This window comes from Pelodiscus sinensis, chromosome 6, assembly GCF_052426305.1.
Source record: "Pelodiscus sinensis isolate ZL-2025 chromosome 6, ASM5242630v1, whole genome shotgun sequence".
Classification (NCBI taxonomy): Eukaryota; Metazoa; Chordata; order Testudines; family Trionychidae; genus Pelodiscus; species Pelodiscus sinensis.
The window spans coordinates 40,500,996-40,525,154 of NC_143057.1; positions in this window are offsets into that span (position 1 = coordinate 40,500,996).

A 24,159-nucleotide genomic window follows, 5' to 3' on the forward strand; every position below is an offset into this window, starting at 1 on the left:
CTTATTAAACTTCCTCCTATTTACCTCAGACCATTGTCCAGATCACTGTGAATTATGATCCTGTCCTCCAAAGCACGTACATCCTCTCCTACCTTAGTATTATCTACAAACTTTATAAACTTATTCTTTATGCCATCACCTAAATTGTTGATGAAGATATTGAACAGAACCAGTCCCAAAACAAAGCCCTGTGGAATCCCACCCATTATGCCCTTCCAGCATGATTGTGATACATTAAATGCTGTTCTTTCACATCTGCCCTTATACTGTAATATTTTAAAACACTTTTGTAAACTGAATTAAACAGTTCTCCATATTAAAATAAAGTTTACATTTTTGTAGGCCACATGAGAAGTGAGCTAGGCTGCAAGTTCAGATTTCAGTGACCCAATAGGAATCACTTAATATTTATGATTCCTTTTGTGTTTCCAAACTGGGTCAGAGCATATCCACACAAAAATATTTACTAGCTGGTAAAATAAAAACATTATTAGTATTTCCTAGCTATTAAACATTGAGATTTGCAGAGAAAAGTACTGACAAAAACCAACATTTGTAACAAACTCAACTGTCTGGACGCAAAGTATGAATTCAGTTTGAACTTGGATTCCTATGGGACTTTTTGTTTTCACTATGTACTGTACCTGTAAATCCTAATACAGGCACCTTAGAGAGCCCATAATTCTCTGGCTCTAGTCCTGATTCAAGCAAAACAATGTGGGTAACCAATGCAGAATTAGGTCCCAAATGTACAAAGTCATGTACAGTGATAGCTATCTACAAGTGAATTATTTCCTGCAAAGAAGCATGATGCTAAGTGGTTAACACCAAAATTACCCAAAATGCAAGCCTGAAGTTAGAAGCCTTAGAAAGAGTCCTGGTTTTCTCAAGTACTGAGCCCCCAGCCACTCCCACTGAAGTTAATGGGAGCTTGTGTGTTCACAGCACATTTGAAATATTCACCTTACTTGTGTTGAAGCATCTGATCAAATTATTGGAAAGTGAGAGCACAAGGGGTTGAAAAAAAAATTGAACATGAGCTAGTTCCACATTTCCCTCTATTGTAGGCCTGGCCCAAGAAAGATGTGGACAAATTGGAGGGAGTCCAGAGGAGAACCACAAAAATGATAAAAGGTTTGGAAAACCTGGCCTATGAGAAAAGGTTTTTTAAAAAACTGAACATGTTTAGTCTAAAGGAGAGACATCTGAAAGGAGGACAATCTTCAAATACGTTTAAATAGTGTTTCAAAGAGGATGCTGATCAGTTGTTGTCAATGTCTATTTCCTGTTCTAACTTCAATAATTAGTTTAATCTGCAGAAATCTGCTCACTCCCACAAGCATGCTCCTGCTCCTCCCTCCTGGAGCATCCTGTACGCTGCAAAACAGATGATTGTGGCAGGTGGGAGGCACAGATAGAGAGGGGGAGGAGTTAATCAGTGAGATCATTGGCAGGTGAGAGGCATTGGGGGTGGGGGAGGATGAGAAAGAAGGGAGTTTGACTGCTAGTAGGTGCTGAGCACCTGCTAATCTTTCTCCATGGATGCTCCAGGGCTGGAGCACCCATGGAGTCAGCACCTATGCCCAGCAGACCAGTGGCAGAGCTGGAAGTAGCTTCTGAGTTCAACCCATCTGTTCCTTAGCTCATACAACATCTATGAAATTTTCAAATACTGATAACTAAAGCTAAGATCCTATGTTCAAACATAGGCACCTACATAGATGACCTAATTAACACAAGTGCTGAGCATATGGCACCCTCTATCACAGCCAATGAGAGTCTTGCCATTGACTTCAACAGGAGCAAGCTGGATGCTTATGTCTCTAAGGGTATGTCTGCACTATCACCCCAGTTCGAAATAGGGTGGTTAATGTAGGCAACCGAAGTTGCAAATGAAGCCCGCGATTTGAATTTCCCGGGCTTCATTTGCATCTTGCCAGGCGCCGCCATTTTTAAATCCCCGCTAGTTTGGACTCCGTGCCCGCGACTACATGCAGCACAGAGTAGGTAGTTCAGATTAGGCTTCCTATTCCGAATTACCATTACTCCTCGTGGAACAAGGTGTACCGATAGTTCATAAGTCAAGTAAACAATAACTGATATGTGTGAGTACATTAAAAACACCTGTCATATATTTAGAAGCTATGGTATTTCTTCAGGGTTATATGTAGATCTGAAGCTTTATTTAAAACAGATGGTGTTCTATGCAGAACAAATCAATATGCCTTTTCTCCCCTTGGACATGTTTCCCAAATTCTGTTCTCAAGTGCATCTGTGCTATCCCGCTATTTTAACAGGGTTTCTCCCAGTATGGCTATCTTTATTTTGCCAAACACAGTAGTATACAGGCACACAGAGCATAATTTCATTTATACACATAATTTCACTTATACAAGCTTACTTAATAAAAATGGCTCAGTAATTGGCTTGCTAATTTTCTACCTAGTTGGGGAACTATTGATTAACCCAGAACAAAATGGCATTCCTTAACATATACCACATACCTTTTTTACAGACATACACTATATATTAATCACTAACAGGCATGTTGTCATTTAAAAATTAGCCCTCAGAATTCTGAAAATCATAAGGTAGTTCAGGCACAGGCCTACACTTCCGCCACTGAATAACAACCCCCTGGCTCCAATTTATGTCCTCAAATACATGCACATATCTACCACTGAAATCCATGAAACAATGTATGTATCTCGGGATAAAATTTGGTCCATGGCATCTGGTTATTACAGCATACAAAGATCAGATGAACTTTTGTGAGATTTTTGGAAGTACCATTGCACAATGGAGTAGAGCAAGGCTAAAAACGATTCTTTGCTTTGGTGAGTCCATTTCTAATATTCTTTTCAACTCGTTGAAAAACATGTTCTGCATTGCAAATTCATTGTTTTCCACAACCAAATATCAACGGTGAAACCCTGCTAAGATTTCAGATATGATCTCCATTTTATTTTAGGTGTATAAGACAACCTCAGTTGAATTTTACTATAGAAATAGTTTCCGCTCTGCAGATTCACCCTCTGGTGGTAAAAAATAATATTCAACAGGTATACACTGCCATCTAAAGGCCAGAATTTATGCTCTACACCTAAATTCTTCCTCTTTCTACTGAAGCTTCTCAGTGTCAATATTTAAAACCTGCTAAGCCAGCAAGTTAAAATATTGCAAGCAGATACAGAGAAACATGTATCAACTCACACTTGAAGGATTCAGACAGAAAGCTCATACACATTCAGGCTCTAAAGATAACTTATTAGTGGCAGCTCTAATTATGGTACTGAGATACAGATATTTGACAAAATGATTTCACTGAACTTCAACTAACCAACCTGAACCTAAAGCAAGCATTTTAAAACAACTGAGTATGATCAGATATATTACTGAAACTCCAATGAAAGTGTAATATACAGAGTTGTTGACTCGAGTCCCACAACTTGAACTCAAGTCCGACTTCAGTCGCCTAGGTAACTCGACTTGAGAATCGACTTGGGTTCATTGTTTGTGACTTGAGACTCGACTTGAGACTTGCTAATTTTGTTAAATCGACTTGGTGAAAAAACTGTCCGAAAATGCCGATATTGATGGCTTGTACAAAGTGACTTGACATTTTTAAAATTAAGACTTGAGACTTGACTTGGGACTTGACACAAAAGTGACTTTAGGGACTCGAGACTCTACTTGAGACTTGAACTGTAGTGACTTGAGACTCGACTTGGGCTTGACAATGACGACTTGCAGACAACACTGGCAATATATGATCAAACTCAGAACTGTCACTAAGGGTACATCTAGACCACAATGCTATTTCGGGATACTGGAGTATCCTGAAATAGCAATCCTGCATCTTCACAGCAAGCCCATTATTTCGGACATTCTCATTCTACGAGGAGTAAGGGATGTTTCAGAACAGTGCTTTATTTTGAAATTTGGTGCTGTGTAGACAGCACCAAATGATGAAATAAGCTATTTAAAAATAGCATTGAAATAAGATATGCAATTTGCATAGCTCAAATTGTAGATCTTATTTCAAGTTGCAGTGCAGTATAGACGCACCCTGAGGTAGCAACATTAGCATAAAGGTTACAATTCATATATCACAATACAACACTGGGATTGTGCATTCTACATAAGAAAGAATTTGTTATTCCAGGAGATTAAAGAAAATAGGGTATGTCTAGACTACCCCCCTAGTTCGAACTAGGGGGGTAATGTATGCATACCGAACTTGCTAATGAAGCCCAGGATTTGAATTTCCCGGGCTTCATTAGCATAAAGCCGGCACCGCCATTTTTAAAAGCCGGTTAGTGCGAACCCCGTGCCACGCGGCTACACGCGGCACGGACTAGATAGTTCGGATTAGGCTTCAAATTCAAATCCCGGGCTTCATTAGCAAGTTCGGTATGCATACATTACCCCCCTAGTTCGAACTAGGGGGGTAGTGTAGACATACCCATAGAGATTGCCTTGCCCATCTGTTAGCAAATGTGATGATTTTTTAATAAATAATTATTAGGAGGATAGTGATTATTTTTTTGTTAAAATTGTGGTTCTTATTACCTCTAGCTGTGGCTTTACCTTCAGCTGTATGGGACTTTTACATCGATGCCTGTGCCACTGGATGCTGGCAAGGATGGAAACTGCAGTATATTGAAGCATACTGTGGAATTTTCAGTGCCTGGCAGCAGGGTCCACATGGCAATCTTGTGCACAGAATACCAGGGAGCTGCAGATTTACATGCCAGGTGTCAGTGCTCTGAGTCTCCATGTAGACAAGAAAAGGGTGGGATGGACATCCTGTTCTGATAAACTCACACCACCTCTCCCTCAAAGAAATCCTAGGACACTTTACCTAGGGATATCTTCTTTGTGGGGAGAAAAACCACAGTGTCTGTCATTACTCACTCTCTCCCAATGCTTTGGAAATAGCTAGCTAACCCCACCCCAACTCTATAAGATCTCAGCCACTATATCCATCTTTAGCCTTCAGGTTGGCAAGGTAAGGGAATAGGTTTCTTTATGAACACTTACAAATGACTCAGAGCACACCTTCTGTAGCACATCAGCCATGGAGCAAGAAAGAGGCTTTTAAGAAGCAGCAGGGAGAGCAGAGGAGCGTTTCCCTATCAGGCTGCAACTGAATGTGTCTGAATATAGTCTAGCAGCTCACATGTTCCGTTGATACTGATGTGTAGGGTAGCAGTGAGTGTTAGTTTTAGATTTAGGTTTCTTTGGAACATGAATTTACACAAACTCAAACCCTGAAAGTTCAGAGTTGGGAACTCATTAGTAGGGTCACGTTAACAGCTTGGCAAGAGCCCATGTTTTAGTCACTTGAGTCAAAACAAATATATATCTCATGCCAAGACCGGTTGTCCCAATTGGTCACATCTCAATAGCAAATATGAGGACAGACAAGAATCACACAATTGAATTCTATGGGTTCTTTCTATTTGGCCCACAGGCCAGACTTACAACACATCCGAACTACTCTAGTTGTGCAAAATAAAACACTGCAATACTCACTGACAGTTCAAATCCCTTTTCTGGAATGCAACAGAGTTACAAAGTGGGAGAACATTCTGAGAACACCTGAGTTACAGTTACCATTACAAAATAAAGGTTACAGTTTAAAAATAGAGTTCAGGCCCTAAGCTGCTCACACTAGAGCTTCAATGCCACACCAAAGTCAACTAGCCTTGAATCAGCAGTCCCTAGAGGGGAGTAACCAACACAGCCTGCAGACAGGGAAATAATGAGACACCCACAGAAAACATCTCTGAACTGAATAGAGCATCCCGCAGGTGAAAAGGTGAATGATCCATGAGTTATATGCAGCATTTGGCCCATCCGTCTTGGTGTTCTGTAGACTACTCAGGCATCAATTCTATTTGTACAATAATATATACAGTGAAACTTGTCTTAAGCAGTCAAGAGGTTACCACAGAAACAGAACTATGCCATGCTTGAGTAGCTTATAAGACAACTGTATTTAGGAAATCTCACCGCCCATAAGTCTATGGGTAGGACAGTTATTTTTAATGTTTTTATATAAATATATGGCAGCCATCTAGCTGATCTTAAAGCACTTCTCATTATGAAAATGACATGTTAGAACAACCAAGGGCATAAATAAAGTCCTCTTTTTTGTTAAATATGAGTATTTCCAGCTCTTTCATGTAAGAGTTTTGCATCATTAAGCCACTAACCTGATGCAGCTGATTGAGGTAATTCACATTTTTGCAGTGGTTGGTTGGTTGGCTGGTTTCTAGCAGTTAAGTCTGGCTCCTGCTTCCTCATCTTTCATTCCATCCAAAATCATGTATCAAACAAACAAAAGAGGAGGGCATATTACAAGGTTGGCAGCAAGGGGTTAGATGGGAGGGTCATTACCGGCATTTTCATTTTCAGAAGCTATTTTCCCCTTGATAGTCTTTTCTGCCAATTTCCCACCATCACTTACTGTACCTTTGCCACCCAGAGCATGGACTCATCAAGTATTGTACTCTTACTGAAATCAGGAGGGTAGATGATGTACCATCATTACTATTGCTTATTGGGCTAGATTTCTAGCTGCTTCAAGTCAGGTAAGTCAATGGAGCTACGTACATCAAGTGAGGGTATGACCCATTATTTCTGAATACAAGACATTTGATTCATCATCCATTTCTTTCTGTATTTTATTCCAGCTCCCACTTCCTTCATATCTAGTAAAATTATGAGTTCAGTTCAAAGCATATGCTCATAACACCAGTATTAGGCACCATTTGGATTCTGTACCAAAGATACTGTTTTTATTGAACTCTCCTGCGCTGCCCCCCATGAAAGTTTCTGCTGTGTAATTTCTTCCTTCAATCAAATCTTCAGAACCTTGCAGGAAACAGGCTCACTTTAAAAATCTCAAATTCCACTGAGCAAATCCGAGAGCTAAAGCATCTCATAAGTGCACTAAAATATACCTTGTTCCAAGAAGAGGGCAGATAGAATATGAAATAATGGTTGTGAACTTTTTACGTTAGATGTGTGTATGTTTTTCTGTACAGAAAGAGATATGCTGTAATCTCTTAGGACGGAAACTAAATTGCACACTAACTTTCCAATCATCAAAAGGCATTTATGAGCATCCATCTTTATATCCCAACATATTTGATTTACTACACAGATATTTATTAACCTACTAACACTGTGCTTTGTGATTGTTATTCGTTAGCCTATAGCTATAGTTTTGTGAGCATTACTGCAGAGATACAAAACAGTTCAGCATCTTTTAGCTTCAGGGGCAGCTTTTGTACTTGTTTACAAAATATTAACATTCTTTTGGGAAGAAGTATCTTTTCTTCTCACTTTTCACCTACAACATCAGAAATATCAGCAGTGATTTTTGGAGGACATAGTGGAAAACATCTGATATGCTGTATAACAAAAGCCTCAATCCTATGAAAGCGTAATGACTTATTTCTCAAAAGAGAATGAAGAAAGGGAGGAAACATATTGTTCCTCTTCTTTAAAAAGCCTTGAAAGATGTTCAAAAATATTTTATGAGGTCACACTAAAAAAAGAGTAATTGGAAGAAAAATTCTGCTTGTCTAAGCGAAGAGCACATTTGTAGCGGTAGGGTAAATGTTTTATCGATTGAGAAACTGGGAAGCTCAAGTCATTACTCACCATAGGCTAAAGAATAATTGCTAATGCTCTGGCGGAAAGATTAAAACCAGTTTCTGGAAGTATTTCTTACAGTGATCAATGGTGTATCATCCCAGGCCATTGGATCTTCAATAACATTTTTCCCTTTTGGGATACAATCAATTTTTATAATATGATTCATTTGCCAGTGGGCATACTTTCTTCATACGATGAAAAGGCACTTATGCACCTTATATTGTGGAAAAGTAATCTTATATGGCAAGAGGCCCTGGCTGTGATATAAAAGATTCACCTGCATTCATCTCTATTTTTAAGTGGGTTTGGGAAACAGTTGTGAGGAATGACTGCTGGCTGTTGTATTGTTTTCAGTGTGGTTTTCCCCACCTCAGTACATTTTAAGAGCTCTCTAATAAGTCTTATTGGTTATTATCTGACCTGGAGGTGTCTCGGGTAATTCCTTCCTCCATCGATAATTACCATGATAATCCAGGTCACGGTTATAATTAGAGCCAATAGGTTAGTTTTACGCATTTGAAAGGGCATCTAATGCCTTGCTTTAATAGTCCAAATGGTGTTCACTTCTGCTGTTTCAATCGCCCTCCTTTTTAACAAATAACTGCTTCAATCATGCCAAAGAATCAGACTGCAAAGGCTTTCCTACCCACCAAAAACATTTCTCACCCTTCAACCTCTGTCACCAGCAGACAACTGTCTAGATCAGCAATGGGCAACCTAAACTAGGGAGCAGGCTGCATGGGGGACCCTCCTTCATCTCAGTGGGCCACCAAGATGATTTCTCGGGATAGAGTAGATTTTCTAACTATATTTGCATACCTAGATTTTGCAGGGTGTGCTGATTGAACTGTAGCTGTGCTTTGATTGGATGCAGAGGGAGCACACGGCTCAGTCAATGGTGTGTATAATCAGCACACACCTCACTTCAGGTGCCCTTGCTTTATGTATGTGTCACTTTAGTAAGACCAGTATGCAGATAGAAGCCAGCAGAATCTGGCAAACCTACGCATGGACAACTGTTAACAGACTGTCTCGCTTGACACACATAGACCCTATGGGTTACATGCAGACATGGGCCATAGGTTGCCCACCACTGGTGTAGATTGATAAATCAGACCAATGAATAAACAGACTTATTCATGACTCTGATTCTAAATGGGAAACTCCTCACAATGGAATAACTAGGATAGTTCTGAGGCCGAGAGGGGTAAATGAATACACTCAGAACTGTCTCGCAGCTTTGTTCAACTCAAATATAACACTGCACAAGTTTTTAAATAATTTTCCCATTTTAACATTCTCTCTGGATTTATTGGTTCCTGCTAGAACTATCAACTGAACTTTGTAGATGCAAGAAGCACCAATAAGTGTAGTTAAAATTCATAAAAGCAAACAAACTTTTCCTATTAGAGCTTCTTGAGATGTAAGAACTGCCAGCAGAAGCTGAATAAAGTTTGCTAAGTGGCAAGATGGAGGTTCACATTTAAATATGAAGTAGAATCATGGTCCACAGGAGTCTGTGCCTCCCCTGGAACTGCCATTGCTGCCAGACATCCAGTTGCTGGTTTGGCAGGGGAAGTTTTTGCTTTGTTATGCCCTATACAGGTTCTGGGGTAGCTGAAGAAGCGGTATCTGCTATTCAGCTTCCTGGATTTATCAGTCATCTCTCTGAAATCCAGCAAGATGATGGAGGAACCCAGGAATCTGAATAGCAGGTACTGCCTTCTCAGCCACCCTGGAATCTGCGTGGGGCATATCAAAAGCTCAGGTTCTTCTCTGAGAAGAGATGCTCTCCTGCTACTGCTTTTCCTGGGCAATTCGGGGACTGGGAGGCCAATGGAAGTTGTGGAGCTGGAGTTCAAGGTGAGGGCACCATGTGAAGGAGCCCCCCTGGCCTTTCCTGCCCTTAGGACATGCCAGACACTTCCAGGGATTGATTAGGGAGCTGCCACCCAGCACCAGTGAGGGTCCTGGGTCCCACTAGCAACCAGCGACTGGGAGCATATTGTATACATCATGAACAGGTCACGGGCCACGCATTTGTGTTTACTGCCCATGACCTGTCCATGTCTTTTGCTAAAGATATCCGTGACTAACATGTTGTCTTAATTTTTAAGGCCCAGCTTAACAAAGCCCTGGCTGCAATGATTTTGTTGGGGTTGGTCCTGAAGTTAGCAGAGAGTTGGATTAGATGACCTCCTGAGGTCTCTTCCAATGAAAGCTGTTACTCCTCCCTCACAGGTACACAGGGCCAGGAATTAGATGGAGCCTTCTTTCCTCCCCCTCAACATGCTACTCAGCAGAACAGAAGCTGCATGGAGATGGAAGTAATCCTCTAGATAGCCAAGTTTACCACCCACCTACTCTCACACTGAGAACAATGTGGGGGTGGGGGAAAACAGGAACTAAATTTTGATAGACACAAATCCATCTCTCCTGTGTTCCTAGGATAGTGCTGCTATGCATTGTGTCACATGTGGAATACATTCTCCTGACACAATATATCCCAAGTTAAGTATGCAACCTGTAGAGGAAGCTGCTGCTTGGGATATCCGTGGCCATACCATCCTGAACTTCCTAAAAAACATCAAGAAGGAAATTTGGCATTACAGCCTTAATAAAAAATTCTGCTCTCAATAGCCACAAGACTAGCTTAAAAATACTTATTAGGTATGTGGCATTCCTTATAGTCAAAGACCTCTTGTGGAGCAAATGTTGTGAGCGGTTATTAATAAAGATAGGACCTCATCTGTTAATCAGTATAAAGTGATTTAGAAACCTCATAGGAAAGTCATGAGGTGTAAGAGTGAAAGAGAAGCAATAGATGTACTTGCAGGACTACAGACAGTCCAGTCCTAATAAGACTGTAGTAACTACTACTCAGTACCCCTCTTCCCAAAAATTTTCAGGATTTAAAAGCAAACACAGTTCAGATATTTTTCCTCCAATTCACAAGGTTAGACCTTTATAAGGCAGAAAGTATTTCTATGAACAGACTGTCAAATGTATCTGAAAGTTTGGGTCTGGTTCTGATAGCATCTGAGCGCCCACAATGCCCAGTAATGTCAATCAAGTCAGAGTGAATTGTAGACTGAGGGGCTGTGTCAGGCCTACAGCTTGCATTTATAATGGACATGCCTAAGCCCCCTGCTTCCGGTGGCCATCTTGTTAAAATCTTAAAAAAAGGGACTTCGTTTGCAAAAGTGACCAGATGGTAGCTGAGTACAAGACAAGAGACACCAAAGAGTCCTTAGGTGAAATGGTCCTGTTGAAGCCAAAGAGACTTTTGCTACAGACTTCAATGAAGCCAGGATTTCTCCTCCCATCTTGATAATTTTCTAGCAATTAATGAGTTTTATTAGTCCTACACATAACACATGTACACATGTGATATTAAGTCAGAGCCAAGTCCTATAATAAGCACCATGTAGGTGGACCCCCCCTACATTTAACTCATCCCCAATTTAATTCCACTCTATGTTGAACCTTTTCTGTTACAATTTGTATCTGAATTTTTATTTGGCAGCAAAAGATTGAGTAACCTTTGTATTTTTTTCCAGAGAGATTGATGAAAAAGCAATGGAAAATGGAATGGAGCTGCACATCTAGTCATAGGGGCAGAGAACCTGGTCCCTTGCCCATTGTACCCATACTGCAACCAATGTGTTGAACTGGAAGGGAAAAGAGTGTTTTTCTTCTTTAAATAGTAAGTGGGAAAGAAGGGGTAAGATCAGCATGAGCTTCATGAGCCAGATGCTTGAGAAGCGGATCTATCTCAACAGGAGAAAAACAGGGCACCAAAGAAAATAGAGACTTATTAGGCAATTCTTGCATGGCCTCTCTAATTTTTTGTCAACCAAGGAAGCTCTCCACATAAGTGTAATAAGCAATTAACTATGGGCCAAGTAATATCTTCTGTAGGACCAAGTTCTTCTGGTGAAACAAACAAGCTTTTGAGTGGCACAGAGTTCTTCTTCGAGTCTGGGAAAGGTGTTTCCAGACCTGAAGAAGAGCTCTGGGTGACTCAAAAACTTGTCTCTCACCTCCAGAAGTTGGTCCAAAAGAACATATGACCTCATGCACCTTGTCCCTCTAATATTCTTGGACCTATGCAGCTACAATCAACACTGCATACAATAATTAACTTTTATTTTGGTAAAAAATATGCAAATTTTTCCCTAAATAACAGTACCCACTTCATTATAATGAAGGCCCTACATGAATATCCCATGATATAAAATTTAAGCAGCAGTATGGACACCAATTATTATTTGCATGATTTTACAAAACAATCAATAGAACCTAGGATCTCCAGAGTCTATTAAACAATAATGAGTGTTTTGTGTGTGCCAGCAATTAATTATAATATATTAATCTATGCTCCAATTCAGTAACTATTTATGCTAGCACAAGCCTGCCACAATATAACATAAAAATTACTTATGACATTTACTACTAAGAAAAAAACACTCAGTTAATTCATTGCTATTAATTTTTGTATTTTATGTTATTTAGAACTGTACTCAGTTGTTTGCTTTGCTGACAATGGCAATTTAAGATTTAAAGGACCTTTTACTTTCTAAATTTTGTCATATGCCTTTTCTTTATTCATCATGTTTCACTGGTATTCCACGGCTAGTAAAGGTGGTAGTTTTTTTCTGAAAGCTGCTGGTAAGAATTCTGTATCTTCCATTCTGTTATATGGCACAGGTAGCTTCTGTTTGAAGATGGAGCTCTGAGGGCAGTGGCATAAATTAACCAGGAATGTTTGCCAGCATAAAGTCAGACCAGCTCCCTGAGATGTGGGAAATCAGTCAGGGATCTGGAATGTAGTGACACAATCAGTTCTCAGCTTAATGTATGGGATAAGGCGACATAAGCTTAGTACAGTGCCAAAAATGGACCTATTTGCAGCTGCTCATTGAAGAAGATCCTTTCCCTGCATGGTTGTGCTATAAACTCACAATGCTCATCCCTGGCCTATTCCTCTGAAGGTTCAGAAATCTGAAGATTATATGCAAATTGCTTCCATGCCCTAATTTACATATATGTGATTATCTCTGATTTTTTTTTTACATACAACATATGTCCCAGTTACCAAAACTGAAAACTGCCAGGGCTGTAGGACAGAACAAGCTCTAGGAATAAAGTAATTGCTATGCTCCTGTCTGTCTATGACATCTTCCTAGGCTGGCTGGATGGCGTTCAGGTAACTCTGGTGCTTCTTGAGTCTTACTGTTCCTTGTGCAATCCTCCTGGGTTAGGTGAAGAGTAATTTAATTGCTTCTTATCGAGGAATACTCTGGTGGGGCTGTTGCCCTTTGCCGGCTGTTAAACTCTGACTACTCTCTGCTTTTTCCACAGTGCTCCCTGAATAGGGAAACTCTGGCCCTGGTTCTTCAAGCTCCTCTCAAACTTTTATGGCCAGGGAATGATGGTCAGAGCACTGCCCAGTGCTGCTCTAGCCATAAAGTCCAGAATGGATTGGAAGACTATGATCAAAGTAGACTAGTCTACATCTTCCGGTGCCAGCTACACAATCTTCCTTTGGCCCTGAATCTGAAATCCCTACTCCAACACCCAGTCTTTACACCTCAGCTTTACACACATACCCCTCTACCCAGATCGCAATTACTAAATCCCCTACTAAACATTCATGGAAGAAATCCATTTTTACATGAAAAAAATAAAGTCTCGTTTTTGAGCCCCCCTACAACTTTCCATAAAGACAGAGAGATCTCATTTGCTCAGTTATTGTGTACCTGGCTTATTAGGCTCTTGGACCAACTCCAAGTTTTCATATGAACTACAGACTGTTTCAGGCTTGCTTCAAACCAGAAAATACAGCTAGGAAGAGATTTGTAAATCAACACAAAGTGATGCTTAACAATAACTACTGTCTGGTGAACTACTGTTATCAGAAATGACAGTGTTGTCAGGATGGTTCTACAAGTGACAAGGATACTTGAGGGGATGAGGTCTTATTCCAGGGAAGTCTCATTTTATCCCGATGAAATCACGCATAAGTATATGAGTAGTTTATGATGAAGGCGATTCCATTAATTTACCAGTACAAGAACGAGGGTAGGGACTTTTACCAAAAAGGCACATTCTAGACAAACTGAATATAAAGTTTCCTTTTCCTAAGTGAGCAAATTCCCACAAATATTTTGATGAAATACAATTGGTGTCTGCTGAGCTTGCACCTCCTCTGTATCTGCTTTGCACAAAAATTGTCCCTAAGTTAGATTTACCGGCAAGAATATTTACAGGCACATTTTAAACATATATTCAGGAATATTTGTGGAAAGCATATTCTGAACTAGGTATGTTAAATATTGGTTAATTGAATAGTCGAATTTGAGTAACCTCATGAATTCTTATTGGTTAGTTGACTATTCTTTACTTCCCAGGGGCAGGGCCAGCAATCAGTGCACTCCAGCCTCACTTCCAGGGAGCACCCTGCTACACCACACTGCTGCCTCTGATACACGGTAGGGATTTCTGATGCCTCTGACTTCAGGGTAGGGTGCTGCTGATACAGAGGCAGCAGCACAGGGTGCCAGGCGGGAGTTAGTCTGCGAGGGGAGAGAGTTTAAAAACCAGCTCCCCTCACAGACCGGCTGCCTGTCGCCCTGTGCTGCTGCCTCTGATAAAGAGGCAGCAGTACAGGATGGCAGCAGCCTCTGTCTAGGGGGGCAGGTCTGAGCTCCCGGAACCAGCGCAAGCCAGAACTGAGCCAGGTTGCCTGGCTCCTAATAAATTTTAAATGCAGAGCTGCAGTGGGGGTAGGTTCTGGACCCGGCATGAGCCAGGACTGAGCCTGGCTTCTGGCCAGCCTGCTAAAAACTTTACTGGCAAGGGGGGAGGGAAATACATGTAATCAGTACCATGAACCTATACCTTTTTGCTTATTGGCTAATCAATTAATTGACTACACTATTACATCCCTATTCTGAACCCTGAAGAGTTGGAACACTGCTCTATAATATCATATGTATATGCTATGCAAAGAACAGCCACCATCTGACATTGTCCTGCTGGCTCAATGAAGGAAAGTAGGAAGACTTGAAAAGAAGTTTTACACCCTTAAGCTCATCTCCCTTTGATCCCAAGTGTTCTCATCCATATTTTATCTGTGAATAGCCACTCACTTAACACGTCTACCAATCAGAAGAGGGACTCTAATAATTGGGGAAGTCGGATCTAATTCCTGGCTCCCAGGTGACTATCATATGGAGTATATGAGAAATTTCCAGCAGCTCTATTTTCCTGAAGTCTAAGTTATGCAGTGTTAAAGCACCAGAATAACTGCATAACCTTCTGCTAATCATGCTGGCTAATAGGGAAGCTACTGTAACTCTTCAAGTGTCTTTCATTTACATGTTCATTTCTCACTTTTCACTTGGGTAAGGTGTGTTCTGCTCTAACTGTTTTTGATCTAATGGGTTATTGGGTAGAAGTAAACTGACCTACTTTCATTTTTCCTTATTGCTAACATTTATTTTATTTTCTTTGGTTAAGGGCAGACAATAACAAAACAGGTAATCATCATGCATGTAGGTCATTGGAGGTGTCCCAGTTTCATCTTGCATTTTCTATTAAATGTCTAGTGCTACTTTGGAAAGATTTCAGATACTCAGAAAGCAGAAAATCTTTCCCAGACATAAATCCAAATTGAAAATAGAGATCCTTAGTTTTTAGAAAACATGGAATCCATTCTTTCATCCATGACCACATACAACAGGAATAAAATTAGAGATTTTTGTTTTGCACATGGTTACAGCTGATAGAGAGCCACCTATAGGTAAAGAAAAATGCTGATGATTCCTTTAAGAAACTATTCCTGTACTTAAAAAAAAAAAGTAGTTTGAAACACTACAGGTGTGTCTAGACTACAGGGTTTTTTCGAAAAAAAAAAGTAGCCTTTTTTCGAAAAAACTTCCCCTGCATCTAGACTGCTGCCGCGTTCTTTTGAAAGTAAATCGAAAGAACACAGCAGTTTTTTCAACTGCGGAAAATCTCGTTTTACGAGGAAGAACGCCTTTTTTTGAAGGTGTTCTTTCGAAAAAAAGGTGCTATGTAATGCAAACTGTGCTTTTTCGAAAGAGAGCATCCAGACTGCCTGGGTTCTGTCTTTCAAAAAAGTGGCTTGCTTTTTCGAAAGTACTGGTTGTAGTCTAGACACTCTTTTTCGAAAGAGGCTTGCAGTCTGGACATAGCCTACCTCATACAATGTCATGTCAAGTTTTATTCCTGTGCTGAACAGCTGTGTTCTATGAGCCAAGTTATGAAGACAGAGCAAAGAAGTGTCAGGGACTGTATTCTATAAGGTAAATATTGAGGTATGGAAAAATTACCTGAACAGTCCCATTGAACTAATGCAGACAGGACAGGCTTGCACCACCACTTGCTGCTCTTCTTGCAGAATTTTGGCCTACTGAATCTATTCAGCAGACAGATCAATGGTGACAGTTACGTTTTAATATTTGCAATATGTCATACCTGTATGCCCCACCTTGTATTTACCTCAGTCACTCTGGTTACATTCCCTGGACCTTTGGAAGAACTTTGTGAAGCTTGAAACCTGTCCCTTCCACCAACAGAAGTTGATCCAATGAAAGATATTACATCACCCACCTTGTCTCTCATATGATACCACCAACACGGCTACAACTACATTGCAAACAGTAGTGTCAGATTATCATGGGATAATAATATACAGCAGTGACATATCAATAAATAAAAAGTTACATGGGATGAGGTCCAGCAGAGAAACTCCTGGGAGATATACGTGCGGCGGCACAACTTTTCAGTTACCAGTTTCATTAGCGAGTCTTTCAGAGATGTTTCTCTAGAAAAAATAACTTGAATGAACAGTGGTGCTGCTTAACAGCCCTCCATATCCTGCACATTTATGACTTTTACTTTTATGACTTCAAACAAGCTGCTGAGAAACAGGTCCTTCCATACCTAAAGGAAGTAACATAAAGAATGCATGTCTAGTGAGTGTTTAAGTAATAGATTCCTTCAGTTTAAGAAAGCTACTGTAGGATCTGATCCCACACCCATTGCAGTCTATGACAAACTCCTACTAACTTAGGTAGCAGCAGAACTGGACCCAAACATCTCAGTCTTGCAAACTGAAAGGCACACAGATTCTTACTCCCATGTGAAGTCTAATACTAGTAGTTATTTTAATGGTATCCTGTGTAGGTGACTGCATCTAGGGTGGACCCACTGTCATTTATTTCAGATATTGGATCTGATTCATTAATTCTTTGCCTCTGCCACTAAAGATAAACCATGTTTTATCACTACAGCATGTTGTCTAATATACTTAAAGTCAAGAAAATCTAATGGACTTTAGAAAGATGGCAGAAAAATATTTCAAGAAAACACATTTCACCGGATTTATGTAGGCATCTAAATCTGTTTTTAAGATGCCAAATGTTCTTTCAGTTATCCGTCTGGTGAGATTTAAGCTATAATTTATTTCTAAAATTATCCTGACAGATAAGAGGTAGGAGTCTTTAGTCAATTCAAGGAATATCCATCATCAGGTACTTTTTTGTAGAATAAGAATATTAAATCAATGGACAACAATTTGTGATTAATTCCTATTACCATTTTCAAACAAATTCCACAGGCCAGACGATCTAAAGTCACCATTACTAAACTGGTGCAAACAACAGCTTTCTGTCCCCAACTCTTGTCTCATGAGAACTTGGAACTAATATAAAATTAGCAAGGCTAAATAACTCCGAAGTAATAGGATGTTTGTGCCTGCATGCACAGTATATCATATTGATCAGTTTCCCTGGGAGTTAAAAAAAAAAAAAAAAAAAAAAGATCAATAGATTCAGAAATTGATTGTTAGTCAATAATAATAGCATCTCCAGAGGTGGGCTGAAAAAAGAATTTATGTAGAAAACACTACTGCTCTTGTTGTATTGCCAAGAATAAGTAACAGACAGCTTCTATTAACCCAGACACCAAATTCATATTTGAATCTTCATGTGCAATGTTTTCCACCAACTGGGCACTAACTACCCTATATTCCCCGCCAACATTTTTTTCTATTCCCACTCTCAACAAGAAAGATCTTTTCAGATGACAGACCTTCTTGATCTACTGACAGGATGACTTTATAGAACTAGTCAAATGTATTTTGCTCATTTTTAGAGGCACCTGTGTGATAAACAAAAACAATGCTTTTTATATTGCAAAATATAATGGCACATCTTTTCACAAGGTTCCAGTGTACCTGAACCTAGGAACTGGGAACACTGATGTTTTGACTTGATCGGTCCTCACTGGAGGGGCTTGTCCATGAGAACATTTGGGAATGAACTGGTTGGAAATTGAATTATATTATGAACTGTTGATGTGCGTGTATGCTGCACAACTGCAGACAAACATTTCACTGCCTCTGAAAGTTGACACTTCTACAAAAGTAATTTTGCAAAAGCTTACAGTGGACACTAACTTTCAGGGGGTGGGGGAGGGAGAGGAGATGGGAAAAAGCATATATTTTCATCTCCTTGGTTTCCAGTTACCATCCAAAAGTTGACTTTTCACTCATTTGATTCTCCTGGAACTCAAGTCAGAGTATTGTTATCCCAACGATACAGAAATGTACACTGGAAAACATAATCCCAACTATTCAGACGATGGCAGGTTAAAAAAACAACAACACTAGGAAGTTTTTCCTCATTACAGTCAACCTGTGACATTTTTTGCCTAGCAATGTTGTGAAAGCCAGGAGCATAATGGTATTCAAAACATATTTAGGTAAGATAAAGATGGATAAGGCCCATCAATGTTTACTAGCCATCGTGGTCAGGGTAGTACTATGTGTGCCCCATGACCACTAACTGCCAGAAGCTGGGCCTAGAGATCAGGATATGGATCACTCTCAGAAGTGCCCTGTTCTGTTCATTCCCTCTAAAGTATGTGGCATCAGCCACTGTTGGCAGATAGGATGCTAAGCTAGAGAGGCCATGGATCTTATACCCAGTATGGCAATTTTTATTTTCCTAATAAAGGTTAGCAAGCTCCATTCAGGCTTAACAGCTGAGTTCTGACTTCAGTAATACAGGATTGGTCTCTCAAAGCAGTTTTAGGTTTTCTGCTGCCTTGAAAAATTAGAGCCAAATCTTAGGCAATTGAGCCTATTTCGCAGAGGCGACAGTGTGCCATACGAACAGGTTATGGATGCTGTATGAATTAAGATGTCCAATCAGCATAAGCATCTGACATAGCTAGACATGGACTAGTTAAAGGCCAGGAAGACTAGCAACCAAGGCCCCATGCTCCTATGTGATATTTGTCCCATCTGATCTTTGCTGTTTGCAAACTCCCTCTTCATGCCCACACACGGAGCTGTCTCCGATCTCTCCATCCAGGCACACAGAAGGTGCACGTCCCCTTACCACCTTCCTATCAAAAATATAGCATTTGGACTGCATTTAGAGCATTACATGTCCATGTAAAAGGCATACTGAATGTGAGCTCCAAAAAGAATTATGGACAAAAACCTTTGTTGGTTTAACATTTAATCAACCAGCTGATGGGGCCCAGAAATATCACATTAGTAAAGGTCAATAGGTAGAGGCTAAGGGCCTGGGGAGAATGATGAGAAACAAAAACGGGGGAAAGAATGAGAGGATTCTGGATCTTCCACTCAGAAAGAACAATATTACACAGAAATAACTTCACAGCATGGAACATAAGAGCTGTTCTATCTAGCCTGGCTCAGTCTCCTCTTTGCACAGGTTTAAGCAGATTTTACGGTACTAATGCTGGGAAGTGAGGGGCAAAGAGTAATTGGAGTTACAAAATCAATTCTCCCCACCCAGTTACATGATGTTGACCAACTGTAGCTGTCCTACAGAAAGGATAAGAGATTCCATTACTGATACCAGAAAAATGTGTTATCCTTTACTTCAGATGGTAGAGTCTATGATTTTCAAGATGAAGGATCAGAGGTCTAGCCCTTTTACCCCCAGGGTTGTGTGTCTGTGTACAGGCACTCAGAAGATTTGCCTAATAATTTTAGCTTTTTCTAGCATATGGCTTCATTGGAAATTTTCCTTCCGCTTCATAAAAGTCCCACCTGAACTCAAAAGCGGTTTACTAATCTCCCACAGGAAGTTCCAACCTAGCCTGCAAGCTGTCTCACCTGGTTTTTAGTCAGATACATCATGAGAGCCCTTGCAGTACTTCGTCTGTTTCAAACATCATTAGTTTAGCATCTCTGACTGTAGCTCAGCTGCCAGAAAACATTGGAGAGGTGCCATAAAAGAATTAAGTAAATTATACTGTAAACACACAGAAATAAAAATACTGATTTAAAAACCCACAATAACAATGATTTTGTTGATAACATACAATAATTTTTGAAATATTATTGGTTATTAAAGTAGACAGAACACCACTTTCCTTTTCTGCAAAAAGCAATAAAGAATAACCTTTTAAAAATATTCTATCAATTTCCCTGTAATGAGGCATCTGCAGCTAAAATTACAGTGTACTGAGAAGGCAAAAGCAAAGTATATCCCTTAGACTCCCGCAAAAGTAAGGGTCTAGTCCTTCTAACCATTCAGCATTTCTCAAACTCCCAATCGTAGTCAATGAGAGAGAAAAATGCTCAGTGTCTGTCATGGAAAAAGCTTACAGCAGTAAATTTGGTTTCTGATATAATCTCCTCTTTTAAAATGGGCAATAATTGAATGCATTGAATTTGAATAATAGGCTTTGGAAACCAGAACTGTATTCCAAACACTAATAGAAACAATTCCATACTACATTTCATTATATGCATAATGTTAGCCATGCTTGGAAAAAAGTTCATCTCCAAAAATTATTCTTCTACAGTGATGCTCTGCCACTCCTGGGTGAAATACAGCCAGGTGTAAAAGGTCTACATAAGTCTTTGTGCCATACTAAAGTTCCACATTGTCCCTCTATTTTGGGAGGGTAAAACTAGGATTCCTTTGCATCCCTTGCATGCTACAGATTGGGGCTGAATGTAGCCCATGGATAAGACACCCTTGAAGTGAGTACAGAGGGCATTGGTACTAGATCTGCACTTGCTGGACCCAGTCTCCCAAATACCAGCAAAAAGTTAGTGTAAAATGGCTGTAGATCCATTCTTGTTTATATAGACTAGAATTACTGACTCTGAACAGCAGTTTTGAACTGTTCACAGGTTTGCAAGTATCTTTTTCACTTACAGATTTGCCTGTGCAATGTCTGATTAGTCAAGCCGTGTGTGGGAAGGTGAATGGCACTGCATACGATTTTTCATATGACTAACGTACCAATACCAAACCCATTAGCAAAGCACAAGTGAGAAAACGCACATGTTATATGTGGTTACAAAACCTAGCGACTCATTTCCTAAATATTCCATTTTATTGTCTAATTGACTACCAGACAGTTTCGACTAAGGAGTAGGTTCTTTGGCAATTTCACATCTCTCTGGTTCAGTTGCAACAAAGAGTAGAAAAGCAGATACAAGTTCATCAATACACATCTGACTTAAATGCTTCATTAATCTACATGCAGTCTATGCTATCTCTTGGTAGCAAATGGATTAAAGCAGGTAGAACTAACACATTCCCCCTTGACTTTTTCCTCTGCATCTGCACTTCAGGCTTCATTTCTAGTGATTTTGAAAGCACTTTTTTCCTCCTATGAAATTTAAGCAGATCTGCCAGGGTTCATTTCAAATCTAACAAGTCTTCTAAGATCCATAGTTTCCATTCAGTACTTCTGTAACAAACCCTCAGAGATAACAGCAAAAGGCTCAAGGCTCTATTCTGCTTCCGCACTGCACCCAGGAACTCCAGGCTGTTTTGGCATATTAAGGTTTACAGGAGGTGAACTCCAAACCAGCAGGATGGATCCTTACCTTAGAAAGAAGATTGACAGTGCTGAAGGCCTAGACTAGAACCTTCACTGTGACCACATTTAAAATCTGATAAGAAAAAAGCTACATAATAGTTTAGAAAATATGGTAGCATTTAAACACTAGAAAATATTGCTTTGCTGACAGACATTGAAGTGGGTGAGTTTTACCAGTCATACATTATGATGCTAAATCAATCTGCCTTTTCAATCAATCACTCAAGATATCCCAATTATATCGGGCTTCCATGAATACATATTTATTTCTTACCAAATTTCTAATCTCCTACAACAAGTGGTTATTTATATGAACTACTGAGTAATCTGTTCTTCAAGATTATCCTCCCACTACAAAAAGAGAAGAGGAGGGGAGAGGAATAAGGCCCAGATTTTAAAGACACTTATACACGTGCTTAACTTTAAGCGTGTGTGTAACAATGCATTTTGGAACTTAATCCTGGAAGATGTTCGGCCACTTTTAACAACAATAACAATGGTCTGCATTTCCTGCAGTAGCTCACCATCTTGTGAGATTGGGCCTCAATGAATTTAAACTTGGGAAGAAAACAAATCTCTCCTCTCAGCATTCAACACTACTTTCTCCGCAAAGCTCCAAGCATCTATATGCTACCCCCTGCTACTCACAAAATTGAGAGCACTTTTGCCTCTGACCCCTTTTATTACGCAGCTGTGCTTTGTAGAAAAATTGATTCAGAGTGCCTCACAACAGATGACAAGATATTAACCAGAAGCAAGTAAGGAGCTCTTAAAAGAACACAACTTTAGTTTGTCTTTGATGCTTTCAAAGCAGTGATTTTTGAATAAAATATTTTAATGGTGCAGCAAAGCTAAAAAGTGTTACTGACTCAGGAGGGAGGGACGGGAGTGACAATGTAAACACACTCAGCCAAATTCTGCTCCCAATTACATTTCTGACTTTGACACAATAAAAAAAGTGTATACTCAGTAACACCATAATCACTAATTGTGTATTGTAAACAACATGCTTCAATTATTGTCTTTGTGATAAAACTATAAAATGACAAAACTTTGTTGGGATGCTAAATATGAAGCAGTCAATACTACAGATTTATATTACTAGGTCAAATTCAGATGTGAATTGAAGTGGCTCAATGTCTAAACTACACTAAATTATATTCCCTTATAATTACACTCACTTACCAATGTATCATTTACTCTTCACCTTTCAATTTGGCTCCAAGAGTCTCTGGAAGTTTACACTGAAGTCACTTAGGCTGTGTCTACACTGCACCATAACTCGAAATAAGATACGCAATTTGAGCTACGCAAATTGCGTGTCCTATTTCGATCTTATTTTAAAATAGCTTATTTTGTAATTTGGTATTACAAATGGTCTACATAGCGCCAAATTTCAAAATAACCCACTATTCCAAAACGTCCCTTACTCCTCATGGAATAAGGTTTACAGGGACATTGGAATAGCTTGCCAGAAATAATGGGCTTGCTGTTAAGATGCGGGATAGCTATTTTGGGATATTACAGTATCCCAAAATGGTGCTGCATTACAGAGCCTTACAGAGTGAGAAATAAGGAAAACATAAATTATGTCATCTTAGATTTATCTTTCAGTTCAACACGCTGAATTTACAAATACACTCTCTTATCAATGTACAAATTTTACTTTAAAAACAATCTGCTGTTGAAAGAAAGTTAAACTTGTGTGATTTAAAAAAATAACTAATATCAACCAAAATTCCTGCTTTGTGTCTGGTGTTAGTATTTACAAAAAAATCCAAGAAGTCTATGACAGAACTCACCAAAATATTTTCTTCTAAACATTTTTTCCCAACAAAAATGACCTCTCCACCAAACATCATTGCACAAAATAATTTAGCCAGAGTTCTTAAATGACAAAACCATAAATCAAAATATTCTAGTCTTTCTAAAAAAAAGCGTTTGGGATTGAACTAACAATTTTCACTTCTGTTTGACTTTCAGTACATTTTCAGTTTTCTGATTTTTAAAAAAAGTTTCTGAAAAAGAGGGGGAGTGTTTTGTTTTACAATGATTTTGAAAATTTATGTATAAGTTCAGGGTTTTGTTTCTTTGTTTATAATTTTAAAAATCTAAGCAGGAAATTTCAAAGAATTTCATTTTCTGTGAAAAATAATTGTCATTTTTAATTGACTATAGTGTATGGCAGGTCTTATTTTAGCTTTAACACTCAGGGCCAAGTTTCCAAAGTACACATGTTTATGTACAAGTATACATTGGAAAATGGTCTTACATAGTGGGGGAAGGATAGAACACTTTCATCTATGCCACTCTGTCTAAACACACACACGCACACACACTCATGCAGCGATGGATATAAGGCAGGACAAGTGGCCCTGCACTTCAATAGGCCCCGCGCCAGCACCAGGGGCAGACTGGCCTGGCGGGATATTGGGAATTTCCCGGTGGGCCATCCGTTGAAGGGCCAGCTGGCGGCTGCTGGAGGAGGAGGGGGGGATTGTGATGGGGCACCGCAGCCCCGCATTTTAAATTCCCTGGCACCGGCCAGTACGGGCCATGTGGGGCTTAGGGAGCACA